The following is a 12,813-nucleotide window of genomic DNA, read 5'->3' as shown; positions in this document are numbered from 1 at the left end:
TCGTATCTAGAGTTTGAAAAATTATAGATATTTCCACATAATAAGTGCAAAAACTTAAAGGTCGTTATTTATTTCCACAGACTACTACCATTAAACTGTTTTAAATATCTATAATGGTAGAATATATATATATATATATATATATATATATATATGTGTGTGTGTGTGTGTGTGTGTGTGTGTGTGTGTGTGTGTGGTGGGGGGGGGGGGTGTAAGTCTCTTTTTCGAAGTTAAATAATATTTTAAAACTCTAAACACTTTATAATACTTACTGTGACGTCATAGTACTTTCGCATATGTAGTCGTGCGTTACGTTGCTATGAGAGATAAACACGACTAAAGAAGACCGGTAACATGGTCGAAATATTTCTGTTTAGAGTTTATATATATATATATATATTTAATTGTATTTATATGAAGCATAAAGTAATATATTCCATCTCGAAAATTTTGTTTTGGTACAGTTGTACTTTAGTGCTAGGTTTGAATGAAAGGTCAAACCCTTTCAAAGTTTGAATCAACAAGAAATGTTTCAACTTGATATGTTCAAGTAAGAAATGTATATGTATGGACCAATGAAATAGGTATTGGACTAGTACCTACAGTTATAGCATGCTGCGCATTTCTGCTCAAAGCTGAAAAGTCATGACAAACTTACGTAAGGTGGGGAATCTGAATGTCTGTTCAAGAACTTTATAAGCTATATACAGTATACATAGATATGGAGGAGGTGTTACATAATGGAAGAAGACTACAAATTTCTGAACAGACTTAAAAGATGAGATGCCGTTTTATCATTTATTTATCGAAATCCTTAGATATTTTATGATATCAATAATTCGCTTGCTATTAAAATTAGAATTTCTGATATGAAATATTCCCTTTATTTATACAAATCATTTATTGAAGAATTTGATTTTAATTTTCACAAATTCAAACTTAATCATTTGAGGTTTTATAATATATATCAATAGTGTGAGTTGATATCATCAAAATTAAGTTATCTGTATCAGATACAAAAGTACTCTGGTTTTTGATACCATTAAACCAATTTATCTTTATAATGAAAATTAAAAAGAGATCACAAAAATAATAAAAAAAATTCTTCACAGTCTGCCGAATTTAAAAAATGACAGATAAGCGAAATGCAATATCAAATTGGATTAAAACATGTATGTATATATTCCGCTTAAAGTGGTTTTTAATTTTGTGTGTGATGCCATTCTTGCTGAAGGTCTTCGAGATCAAATGCGACAAGCTTTGAAAATAATGGTCGTTCATAGAGTGAATAGGTCATTGCGTGTTACGTTAATCCAAGAACTTGTATATAATTTCTCTGCATTACTTACCAAATCGTATTGTTTTTTAAGCAAAGAAAATTGCTCAAACACTATATCTGTAGATTAGATGGATAAGCACAACACTTCTTTAGACCAGTTGAGGTAGCTCTGTGGTGAGAACATTCGTTTGGTAACCAGGAGGTCATGATTTTGTAACACGTAATCATAGGTAGTGAATGCTCCTTAGCCAATGCTTGGCATTTAGAAGATCTTGACATTTAACGTTTCACTCGAACACTATACAAATCCATTTTCCCGAGGTCTTCTAAAACGCAAAAAATGTTTAATGGTTATCAGATTATTTTCATTTTTGTATTTTAAACAATATGAAATGTGAAGATAACGAACAGTGATCAATCTCATAAATCCCACAAGCAATACAAAATAGATAGTTGGGCAAACATGGACCCCTGGACACACCAGAGGTGGGATCAGGTGCCTAGGAGGAGTAAACATCTCCTTTCGACCGGTCACACCCGCCGTGAGCCCTATATCTTGGTCAGGTAAACGGAGTTATCCGTAGTCAAAATCAGTGTGCTACGAACTGTCTAACAATCGGTATGAAACACGTCAGACAGCATTTGACCCAATGATAGGTTGTATTGGCAAACTAGATCGTTATAACAACCATAGAATTTGCGAAATGCTGACTTTAAACGAGACTGTTGAAACCCCTGTACCATCAAGTTGTTTGTTAGTAGCTTGCCTCGATTTAAAAACTGACCTTACGCAGAACAAGCTCTTGCGTATCGAATCAGTTGAGAGATATAAACACCATATGCAGGCGATAATGGAATATTACTACATGAATATGGGAAGTTTACGATGGAGAAGCTGAAATCATCCCGTTTGTCATACAGTTGAGTTGTTAGTTTGCCGTTAATATCTACTTTCAATAAAACATCTAAGTATAAAGCAGAAGTGGACGATTCTGTAATATTTATTCGATAAATTGATGAGGCTTGAGCAGCAGCCTTTACCTATATGAGCCATCTCCCTAATAACCAAACAGGATATGTACAATTTGTATAACATTTGTATTCAATCTGAATTCTAAACGTATAATTATTTTTTTTTATGTTTTATAGAATGAGAGTTGCATACAGTCATTATCTAATACATGTATATTGAAAGTATATTGGGAAAACACTCAATGAAATAATTGATTCCAGCAGGTGCCAAATATATCTTTTTTCACCATTTTCATATACAATTTGTTTTTGTGTTTCATAAAATTTAATGTATTCATCAGCGATATCGCAGGATCTGCATTCAGTGTCTTAATGAAATAAACTTAAATAATTCTACAGCTGAATAATATTTGCACATAGTATAATATACATGTAGTATCTTATAAAAGTATAAGTACAGTATTGGTGGGAAAGGTTATACTCATACTAATATATACTATAGGTTTGATATATATTTGATGATTACCTAAATCTTTTGATAATTCTGATGATAAAGCAATATATTTATATCAGTAAATTCTCAAGTATAAGTAAATTAAGTATAGATATATAATTTTTTTTATCATTGATAAAATTATAGTTGAAAAACTTTTGTTGTTGAAAAACTGCAGGTATAGGCAGTTTGAGAGACACTGGCAAAGTATTTATGATGAATTATGATTGTATTAGTGTATTAAAAAGTTTTTTTTAAAACCTAAAAGTGTTTTCCATGCCCCGCTTTGTTTTGTCTGATGTGTTCTTTCTTTCTTTCTCGTTATGAAAATAACTTTTGCATATGAATATTGATGGTATTATTGTGTAGTTAAATTACATATATGTATATAATGTAAAAGTCAAATAAAAAAAAATCAAACCAAAAAAAAAAAAATCTTTTGGTGAGTGCAGTTAGGTAGGTAAATGCATCATTATACGTTAAATATCGTTACTTCACACTTGTCCATGCAGCTTTAACCAGTGTACATGTTTCAAACAATACATGTAACTATGTGAAAGTTTAGAGGCGATGCAGAGAAATTTTACCTAATGGTGAGGATGTGAGGTGCTCTACCACAAGATTTAGAAAATTTCATTCAAATTTTGTTGTGTTTTGTTTAATAAGATGAGTTCTCCACCGACGTTTATCTGGCATAAAAGTAGAAAGAAAGGTATTCTTTGATGATTTTCACTTTGGGAGAGTTTGTTTAGTGTAAATTGCATTGTTTATTTGTTGTACGTCCCGTCGAGAATTTTTCATTCATATTGAGACCTCACCAACTGTAGATGAAGTACCACAAATTTAGACATATGTGTAAAAGTGAGGAGGGTTTTTTTTTTTTTACCGTGCCAGCGCTTGTCCCGCCGACATGGGACCTTGTTTTTAAGGTCGTATGCAGAAGACTTGTGATTCTCGCCACCAAATGCCGAGTATATGGCGATGGAGCAATACAACTTAGGTTTGACACAACCCTGACAAGAGCGGGGCCTCCCGGTTACGAAGCAAACGCTCCATCACCGAACAGAAAAATAATGAATACATGTACATGTATATATCTTGTTTCTTCCTTTTTTTTACAATATAATTACACATATAATCGGTTTAAAATAAACTGTTTTTCAATTACAATTAATTTGAAGTTGAAAATAACCACAATCCATTTAATTATAGTATTTTAAACTGTACCGAAAAAAATAGAAGTTTAAAAAGGAGAAAAATACGACGGGGTAGATTTACGATTCTTCTTCGAATTAAATCTATTTATGTCTGTTTTAAATGGGGATGTGCTCTTTCGTAGGGTACTGGATTTATTGAAAATGGCTCATGTCGACTTGAAGTGTTTGCTATGAATTTATATCAGATAAAAATGATTTTAGAAAAGTCATAACTGGTTTCACCTGCGACCACTTTTATTAACCGAGGATAATTCAGTTAAATGTATCGAGCACTTAGAATGAAAAAAACTATTCCTAAACCACTTAGGGGAGATAAAGCATATCTACATACAGTGGCAAATCCATCAGATTCTATGAAACAAATCATTATTGAAAATTTGGGTATCCCAAGTAACGATATCATAAATGACAAAATTGTACCCTTTCAGTGTCAACTCATTGAAAGTAATAGATAGAATTTCCTCAAATAGTTCCGTTGCTCTTCTTAAATTGCAATTCGTCAAAGACTGCTTGTTTGTCTTGATGATCCCGGTTCCACAACGAGATTGATTAATTACACACAGAAAAAGATAAGAGTTGTTCGTACGTAAAACACTAAAATAGGGGGCCAACCCGCCAAAGAGATCGGACATATTCTTGACCTTTGACCGCTGGCTTTCTAGAAATGGCGTTCTCTCAGCGAACACGTCTTTTCGACAATTGATCCAATCGATAAGACAAAAGAATTTATAACCAAGATTCTGACATAAGATCGAGCAGAATGTCTGTTCACCTGTGTGAATTTTACAATATATGTACATTGGGATAAGGTTAAAATTATTCTTAAGTCTAATCTAACATTATTTCATCGTAAGTAAATCTCACGGAGTCAGCCATGATCCGGTTTGCAATCCTATATTAATTATGCGCTGTTGTCTTTCTGTGGTTACACTGTCGTCCTATTGGACTTTTTGTTAATAAAGTACGCTTACATTGCTTATTTTGGCATTACCTTTGGTGCACTCTATGTCAAAGAATGCAAAATTGATTGTTTAGTGGAAAACAAATTATTACTGTTTTAAAAGAGTTATAAATCCTTAAAGAATGACAAATTTGTACAGCAAATTCTATATTGTAATAGAGATACTATCAGAATGAAGTCCCGTGGGTTTAAGATTACGTTCTTTTTTCTAACAATTTTATCCCGTATGATATATGTTTCAATAAAATTGTGAAAACCCTTCAAAATCAAAATCTGTTAATAATACATCGATTATATGAATCTTACTTTAGTCTTCTTCGGATTTTCTTAAGTATCCAGTTTGATCTCGTTAATGCTACATGTATGACAAAAAAAGGAGAAAAGAATAAAGATCTTGACGATGAAAAGCTGTATTCGATGCAAACACATCCCTAGTGCATATACATATAATGTTCATGCTTTAAAAACATCTCTCTATCAGATTCTTTCTTATGTAGACGAGACCAAGGGGCATTTTGGAAATACGAATGTCAATGCATTCTTGACACTAGCAACAAAATGTTATTTTATCTTATCATTACATCCCCTTTTACAATGTGGATAAATAATTCAAACGCATTTTCTTAAAGAAGAGAAGAAATTCATGTGCATCTTTTATGTCTTTGTATAGATTTCATTTTATAAAGTTTGGATAAGGTGTGTTTTGCTCTGGGCCTTTGGGTAGGTTTAACCTTTGTGTTGTGGAAGCCGAACTGACAACCGTTGTTGTTTTATACGGCTTCGAAATATGGCTTTCAGGGAGCAACCTTTGAAGTCGGGAAATTTGTCTTTAATTTTCATATTCAAAGTCCGGCCATTATAATTCACAATGCATTTAAGATTCCTAATTTTATTGCATATAATGGTTAACAAGAGCGGGAAATATGTCTTACAAACCACGCACAATTATTATTGTTTCATATTGAATGGCGCTTTCTTTAATGTTGTCAAGATAAACCGACATGTCTTAGAAAACTTGATAAGATGTGTAATCCTACTGTCCACCCCACAAGAGTAAATGGTCCTTCTTAATCCCTCCTTAATCCGACCAAGTTAAATTTTTTATCTTATAACTTAAGAGATGTATCTCGTGTGATTACCCGTGAAATGCCTATAGCTCGTTAGAATTGTCTTCTCTATTTGTTTCGCAAAGTCTTAACATTACATTAGGTCTCTAGTCAACAATTTGACAATTCCGAATTAAACAATCACGGCGTGAGACAAAGAAGAGGGTGATTTTGAAGTTATTTGTTTTGGAATTTCAGACCATCTGATATTTGGCTGATGGTAGGTTGAAGGATTTAGAATATCTGTAAGACCACAAATATTCTTGCACTACAAACATTTAACAACAATTTAGTTTCAGATATCAAAGATATTTAGAGAATTTCAATATTTCTGTAAACAAAATGTTTTTGCGATAACAATATCCTCTTGTTAGTATGAATTTTGTTTATAACCCAAAACACCATTTTTGACAAACCCAACGCTCCACCATACACAAATACCCTGCTTTTTAGGATACTATTTTGTCCAGCACTAAATTATGTTCCACGCTTCTTTCGAGATACAAAATGCAGATAGATAATAGATGTAGATAGATGTAGATAGATAGATAGATGTAGATAGATAGATAAATAGATCGATATTCACACGTATCTCTTTTTAAAATAAAAAAATCTATTCACAAATTGTATTCAGTTACCACAAAATCTTAACATACCGTTAAACTGTTGTTAATATTTAAATGTTTTGAACCACGAAAACATGAATCGGACAAATATAGGTATTGCAATAGGGGCAGCCAATGTTTAAGCTTAAGAAAGTGTCAATCATGGTTAATTTCTTGAAATACATCAGTCATAATGGTATGCGTTTTTGTAACTGTGGTGAGGATATTATTTTAAGAAATATTGAAGTCTGTGGAAATCAAATGATAATATATATACACACATATGATCATTTTAAATTATATAGTTCTCGTTAAAAAAAAAATAGAACCACATCTGACGCTATAGAGAATCATAGTGGAATAGGTCACATCCGATCCATATTCACCTCCGACTTGAAACAGTCAAAACTATAGTTTATGTTCTTTTACCTCAAAGGTTTTGTAGACGCAATCTGCCGTCTGAAATACTTTTCTCGCGTTTATTTTCATGCTAAAGAAAGAAACAACATGCTGACGACGTCCAACCTCTCGTTCTGTATCTGTTAGTGTTTATAAATGCAGCTGCCATACTGTCTATGACCATGCAACAGTTTTGTAACTGGAGGCAGTTAGAAAATTAAATAAAGCTTACCAAGGCTTAAGCAATTGACATGTTTGTATGTAGAAAGTTACATTCAACCTACTCTCCACGTGGATATGCTTAAATCAAGTGATTGCTGTTTTGTGTGAATGTGGATTTCATGCTGTGTTGAAGTTATTTTTCTTAAAGGGAAAGCGGGAAAAAATCTGACTGCGAATAAAAGATTTGTTTTTCTAATTTCTTCTGATATTTTAGTGGCATGTGACAATGTTTGAAGGTTAATCAAGGAGAAGATCAAGTTAATATTTACTTTTTAAGGAGACGAACGCAACACAGGGAAATGCCTACCTTTATATACAGACAGTCCGTAAATATAAATTTCTTAAAATTATTTTGAGAATACCTTTCTCGAAAAAAGATTGATCTAAAACCAGTTCTTTAGAAAATGCCTAGAGACAGTATACCATCACATAAATGTTGCGTCAAGTCAACATTTTATTCTATATTTACCGTCCGGTCCAATATCAACTACACTTGTCATTGTTCTAGCTAATAAATAAATGTTGTGAACTGAAACTTTGATGAATTATTTCCCCTGTAAAACATTATAATCAGATGACTCATCATTCATCGTTGGCTGCATCTTGTAATGCATGAGTTATATATCACTAGTTAGAAAAATATATTTGTATATCACCTATTAGATGTAACCAATCGTTAAACGTTGGCACTGAAAATAACCACCAGACCAATATGTAATAAAATAATTGACCAGTTGGTCCAAATCAAGGATATGTTAATTATATTGACGGAATTTCGTATTTACTTCAGCATGATATATGCCACATTATGTATCGTAATATTCAACGGGGGACATCATCTGGGCTGAAATGAAATTTGCATGTGTACACATTGCTATACAGTCACTTTTATTCATATGTCTATCTGATATATCCCAGTGAACTCAAAATAAAGGGCACGTCAGCGTCTTCCACATCTGCTTCATACTTGGATATTTTATTGCACATATATGTGAACGGTAAATTTACAACTCAATTGCAACTTTATGGCAAACGGGGTTACTTTCAGCTTCTCCATCGTTAACTTCCAATATTTATGTAGCAATATTCCATTGTCACCTGCATAATTATGGTGTCTAGGTCTCAACTTATTCGATATGCAAGAACACGCTCTGCGTATGATCAGTTTTTAAATCGAGGCAGGCTACTAACAAATAAGTTGATGTTACAGGGGTTTCAACAGTCTCAGTTAAAATCAGCATCTCGCAAATTATATGGTCGTCATTATGATCTGATTAACAAATACGACACGTCATTGGGTCAAATGCTTTCTGACGTGTTCCATATCAATTGTTAGGCAGTTCTTTTAATACTGATTTTGACTACGAATTACTCCGTTTACCTTATCAAACTATAGGGTTCACGGCGGGTGTGACCTTTCAACAGGAGATGCTTACTCCACCTAGGCACCCGATCCCACCTATACAGTGTCCAAAGGTCAGTGTTTGCCTTACTCTTAATTGTGCATTCTTTAAAGGAATTGAGAGATTGACCACAGTTCGTTATCTTCACCTTTTCACATAAACAAGTTTACTTGGCATCATATTTGGGTCCAACTTTCTGATTAACTAACAGCACCATGAAACAGTTTAGTTCTTAAGTCCAAAAGAACGTGTAATACCCTCGAACCCAATCAAGATACAGTATGTGTGTTTATAAGGTTTAAGAAACTCTCGTAGGAAAATTGTCAGATATCATAAAGGCTCCCAGTATTTTTATACAATTTTACATGTCATTTTATTGTGAAAGGCGTTATGTGGAATCATGTTTCAATAATTTCAATTATCCATACCAACTATTATACATTTCTTAGTTTACGTGAGTACTTTTAAAATATGGAGAAATGACTCGTATACGTCAAATCGCGTGAACATGAATTCGTGTGTCGTCTGTGTATTGAGAGTGCTTACATGTAATTTAGCAAAAGAAAATTAAAAGCGAGCGATTTTATGTCGCGAGTGACGCCTCTCGCGAACGTACGCGATAATAGATTCCTCGCGTATATATAAGAATCTACATTATACTGGTGTACAGCCTCTTCTCAGGTGATTCGCCATCGTTCCGACAAAGGACTTTCAAAAATGATCGAATTCACCATTATTTTTTCTACTTTTAATGTACGTTCACAGCATGACGTTTATAACTGATGTTCCTTCTTGGGACTGCAAATGACAATTATATTCTTACACCTGTATTATAAAAACACGAATCAAAGGAATTTCACTGTATGTTTCTTTCAATGCAAAGGCAATCAACAATTTACAACAAATATTGAAAATAGGGCCTAATACTACCCAAATCCCCGATAACTTTCTTCAGCATGAATGAAGCATTACTAAGTGACAAAATCGGATCCGTATTTGGTAGTCTCTCTTTAAAGTTTAATAACAATTTGGTCATTTATTTGCGTGTTGACGACTCTAATTGTCTGCTAGGATTTTTGCCAGAAAGCTCAGCACAGAGCTGACAGGCTATGAGGATTTAATTTGTAGTCAATATTAGTTTTTCGCTGTTGTCAAAATTTTCATTGATTATAAATAACGCACATCTTTATGTCTCGATAGTAACACACGAAGGTCGCTATCTTTAATTTTCAATAAAGTCTAATAAATTCCTACTTTGTTCACCAAGCCTTACTTTGGGCTGTTATCATTTTGGAAACAAAATGAAACTGGGCCCCCTATGCAACATATGTTGAATATAATTGAGCGAACTAATAAAGTGCTGTTTCATAAATCACTTTCATTTAACATTGGCATACACCGTGTGTTTGCCAGGTGTTTGTTTGAGAGGTAAAATAATACGTTTTAATTGATATAATACCTGATTGCTTGGCCACGAACACTAATGTAAACATCGCTACTGTTTTCATCAATATATGATGTTACTAAAATACCGTAAGTTTTTAATTTTCATGAGTTATAGATTGACATGAACATATTTATTTGCCTATGATTTGTCGACTGTGCTTTTGGTTGACCTTATCCTTTATAAAATAAACATACCTTTCATTCAGCGCCCCTTTTGTTTCACTTTAATCTAGAATATTGTCTAGGTAATAATTTGCAAAAAATGGAATGTGTATATCGACAGTTTTATTATTTATAAAAATCATCGACAACATTCCCTGTCAAACATGATTTTATTGACCTTATAGGCACTGATACGTCCCCAATCAATTGTCAATACAACATTCATCAGAGCAAGTCCATAAAATGTTTTCAGCAAAGGTCCTTGGATGATTAATGTTGAATAAAAAAGTAGAAATCAAATCCCTAAGGGTAATAAATATTGATATTGCAATTTAGATAATATTCCAAATATACAGTCTTGACCATTTACATTGTAATACTAGAGAAAATAAATTAAGTACCATTCCGTATTCAAAATTTATGACACTTCTATTGTTGCAATCATGTTTCACTTGCTTCCATGCGTCAAACCTCAGAGACCGGTTGCGGTAGCTCAATGGTAGAGCGTTCGCTTCGTAACTGAGAAATCGTGAGTTTGAGCGCCGCTCGTGCCATGACCGCGTCAAACCTAAGACGTAAACATAGATAGTTATTGCTCCTTCACAAAACGAGAACCACGGGTCTTTCGGATATGACCTAAAAACGGATGTCCCGTGTCGCGACAGGCGTCGGCACGTTAAAGAACCCCCACTGCTATTAGCGCTAAGCAGAGGTCTAAAATTTGTGGTACTTTACCTACAACTGGTGACGCCTAGACCAATATCTCGACGAGACATAAAACAAACTTAACAAAAATCAGACCTAAGAGATTACACAGTGCTGACTGTTCCTTCGTCATGAGCTCAGCATCAGAAGTGAAAGTCACAAATCCTTTGGATATGACAACAAGAAATCGACCACTGGACGTAGACTTTTACATTTAATTTTACATTATATAATATCCATTTTCCCCCTTTCATTCTCAATAAATCGTGTGCCATTGAAAAATAGTCTGTTTGGTTGTATATTTATACATCGAAGGTCATACTAATACAGTTAGAAAAAATAAAGGTACGAATGAAAGGTGAAGATAACGAACAGTGATCAATCTCGTAACGCTCAATACAGCCCGCAATTTTCGGAAACTGTCATAATGTTATCGCTCTAATTAAAATTTTTAATGAACAAGAGGAAGGGATAAGCTCAATGAACTGACACGGTAAACTTTAGTGTCACGTGGGTGTCGTCGGTTAAACTTATAATTGTAATTACTATGAATAGCTCCAATCCCCATTCTGATTCAAAAGAGAACCTATTGGCACAAAAAGAGCAGATCATGACATGTCAAAAGATTTTGGGGGTAAATAGGGGGGGGGGGGTATCAAGTGGCGGGCCTAGTAACATGAAGAGTGATTTGGTCTGTCCTCATCACAGGCAATTGCATCGCTTGGGGTCGAATTTACTATCAAAGAGTAGTAAATTTAATAGTAATGTTACGTGGCATGACATTGGCTATTTTTCGAAATACTCGGAGTATTTTTTCGATGGTACACATTTAATTGAGGATGAAAGAGGGACAAGAAATATTTTTGTAAAATTAACGGAAAAATCTAGGTTCAGTGGTTGAATGCCTTTGGTATATTCTTCAAAACCGAGGTCACGCGAAACGCGTTGGCACGATAAAGAACGCCAAATTCTACAGCCTTTAGCGTCACGCGTAGGTCAAAAGAGGCACATAGCCTTTGGGTAGTGACGTCTACATTGGACGTAAAAAAAAAATACGAACAAAATCATATACTGCGATAAACTTCATGTAAATTACAAGGGAGATGGAAAAACAAACTTTAGTAGATTTTTTCTTTAAATGTGGACTGGTGAAACAGAAAATAAGTCAGTCGAAAAGTACAATATTTTTGTTTGAATAGCACTTTAAAAGTTACGTTGTAGAAATACTGGGAAAGTATGTGCCTCTGTGTAATAAATTCAAAGACAAATAGTTTAAAACATAAATTCGGAAAGTAAGACTTCAGATTCGGGCTCTTGTGCTTAATGTGAACAGATTTTACATCAGAATATTCGGACTTCTTCAGTACGAAGTTGACATAGCTCAGTCAATATTGACTAGTACCAGGTATTACTAATAACACAAATTCTCCAAGAACATCTGAAAATCGAGATATGACAACATTTTATGACTCGTGGATCTATATTCATATTCGATAGATATCTATGGCAATTCCGATGTTCCATGAAAACATTTTGAATTGTGTTGGAGAAAATATCATCAAAGTAGCTTCTTTTGGCGTAAAGCAGTTTTCTGAAGAAAATGTGATATGGTACCTGAATTACACGAGACTCTCGAAGTCTACTTATTCTTATTTCAACACAGGGTTATTTTATACTTTCTTCTGAAATTTTTGACAAATTTCACAAATCCACATTAACTTATCTTAATTCAATTACATGTTGAAGGCTTTTGTCGTGAATCTGGAATAAGAAACCATTGATTGTTCAGGTAAGTGATTAAACGTTTTAAGCTGCCCTGCCTAAGTCTTATATCCTATACCTT

The sequence above is a fragment of the Ostrea edulis genome, chromosome 4, assembly GCF_947568905.1.
Source record: "Ostrea edulis chromosome 4, xbOstEdul1.1, whole genome shotgun sequence".
In the NCBI taxonomy this organism is placed as follows: Eukaryota; Metazoa; Mollusca; class Bivalvia; order Ostreida; family Ostreidae; genus Ostrea; species Ostrea edulis.
The sequence above is the reverse complement of the archived record's forward strand: the minus strand, read 5'-3'. Positions refer to the sequence as shown.